Source organism: Sardina pilchardus, chromosome 22 (genome assembly GCF_963854185.1).
Source record: "Sardina pilchardus chromosome 22, fSarPil1.1, whole genome shotgun sequence".
Classification (NCBI taxonomy): domain Eukaryota; kingdom Metazoa; phylum Chordata; class Actinopteri; order Clupeiformes; family Clupeidae; genus Sardina; species Sardina pilchardus.
This window is the reverse complement of record NC_085015.1, coordinates 5548640-5551139: the sequence shown is the minus strand read 5'-3', so window position 1 is coordinate 5551139 and position 2500 is coordinate 5548640. Positions and strand designations below refer to the sequence as shown.

The 2500-nt window shown below is 47.9% G+C and overlaps 1 protein-coding gene across 1 annotated transcript in view; it reads right to left on the bottom strand.

The window, feature by feature from the left end:
• arid5b (AT-rich interaction domain 5B) overlaps window positions 1-2500 on the bottom strand; it is a gene marked incomplete in the record, with an annotated part of 64079 nt that overhangs the window by 28825 nt on the left and 32754 nt on the right.

Here is a 2500-nt window from a genome sequence, read left to right as displayed (position 1 = left end):
GGCTGTTGGGAGTGGTGAGGTGGAGAGGGCAGCCGGCAGATCGGATTTCCTGCCTTGATTTACCGCCGTCTAAGTCGCTAACGCTACACACAGGGCCATTGTTCAAGGCTACGCCATTACTGTAAATCAGGAACAGAGGAGGGGGAAAAAATCTAGTTTGAAATGACATTCGCAAAATAAACCGTGAAGAATCAAGGAGTTGAGTGAGTGAGCAATAGAGAGAGAGAGAGAGAGAGAGAGAGAGAGAGAGAGAGAGGAAGACCTGATAAGAGGCACTTGATTTTCTGAGAACGTAAAACCTCGACTCCTCAGTGAGTTGAAGTGCCAGAGTTGAAAGCTGATTTCGGCGTCCTTAGATCATCCTAAAGGTGGCCTGCTGCCCAGGGGTCATGAGGAAGGCTAAACCTATCTGCTCCGTGGAGGAGGAGCTGGAGAGTGAGTGGCTGATACCGCTACACATTTCACCAGCAGAGGGGGGAAACCTCTTATCGCCAGGCTGATCATTGGCAACTAAGTGTTTCGCACTTCTACATGCCATTTGTTTTTTATTACACACACACACACACACACACACACACACACACACACACACACACACACACACACACACACACACACACACCACACACATACACACACACACACACACACACACACACACACACACACACACACACACACACACACATACACACACACACACCACATACACACACACATACACACACACACGCACGCACATTCACATTGTCATACAAAATGAAGCTGTTTTCGCCAGAATAAACACAATTTGATGCAAGATATGTTGTCACCTTGGAAACAGCAGGCTTGTTTTTGTGACACATGCGTTCTGAGGACTCAGTCGACTATCAGGGACAAAAAAAAACGGAAGGCTTCGTCCTCTCTCTTTCTGTCTGTCTCTCTCTCTCACAAACACTATCACACACACACTCTTTCTATTACTCTTGAGTATCAGTTTGTCTTTGTCTAGGAGATTAATGTACTTTCACAGCCCTTCACCCCCCCCCTCCCCCCCGCCTGCCTGCATTCTCTACCCTGTTCTAGCTATACCACGCGACTCCCAATCATTTGAATTCCAGGCTTATGAGTCATGAATTAGTCATGATGGCATGGAGTACATTAGCCTGATGTGCTGCTTTAGATTTCTCACCGACTGCAGTGCGTTAGCCGCGAGAGCGCAACTCCCCTGTTTCCAATCTCAGACAGCCGCACTTAGAGCAGGGAAGCTCGTTTTGAGCCCAGCACTGTATTGACACAGCAGGGGCCCGGCGAATATAATATCACCAAAAGAAAGTGGTTTTCTCTTTTCTTTCTTTCTTTCGCTCTCCCCTCCTCATTCCTCTCTTTTGTCTCTTTTTTTTCTTTCTTTTTTAACTTGCCGTGGAAACCATATCAACGTCAAAAAAAAAAAAAAAGAAGAACAAAAAAAAATCCTTGGTGGTGAGAATATCTGTCAGCGTGTGCTGAATGCGATCAAAGTCACACACACAAAAAAAAAACATTGTCGGAAAAACAAAGCGCTGTGAAACGAGGATGACTTAAAAAGGAAGGCACTGAGGGGAGAGCTGCAGGGACGTGCTAGCGTTAGCCGCTAGGCTAACGGCATTAGCATTCCTCTCACCTTGACTGCTCTCTCACCTACAGTACACCTGCGTGCCGCATTCACCTACAGAGTGCTGATTCTTTCTTTCTTAAATTCTGATACATTCGGGGACCTTGTCTGCATCTCTCTCTCTCTCTCTCTCTCTCTCTCTCTCTCTCATTCTTTGTCCTCCAATTCTCCGTTCTCTCTCTCTCTCTTTCTCTCTTGCTCTCTGGTTCAACCTACACACTATTACTCAAGTGATAGATACAGTTAGATACAGTTGGAGGCCTGCACTGCCTTTTGTGCCCTCTCTCTCTCTATCTCTATCTCTCTCTCTTTCCCTCCATCCCTCTCTCCCTCTCTCTGTTCCAACGTTCTCTCCATTACTCAGCTGTAAACAGATTGGTCCGTGGCCCAGACCAGACAGCGGAGGCTGGTGAGGCTGGAGTGGTGGAGTAGCACTGCTGCTGTTGACGCCTCCTCCTCCTCCTCCTCCTCTTCCTCTTCCTCATTCTCTTCCTCCTCATCATCCTCATCCTCATCATCTTCCTCCTCATCATCATCGTCCTCATCATCTTCCTCCTCATCTTCTCCTCATCCTCATCCTCCTCATCCTCTTCCTCCTCATCATCCTCATCCTCATCGTCAGGCTTCTGCTTCTGCCACTGCTGCTACTACTAGGGCCCGCCGCCGACGCTGCCTCCTCCTCCTCCTCCTCTTCCTCCTCCTCTTCCTCCGCTGCTGCCCCAATTCCCCACTTTATTGACTTTCCTTTGGACCTACATAACATGACAATTGTTCATTCTCTCTCCCTCTATTGCCCTTTTCATTCTCTCTCTTTCTCTCTCTCTCTCTCTATCTCCTTTTCTCTCACTGCCCAGCTCTCTGGCACAA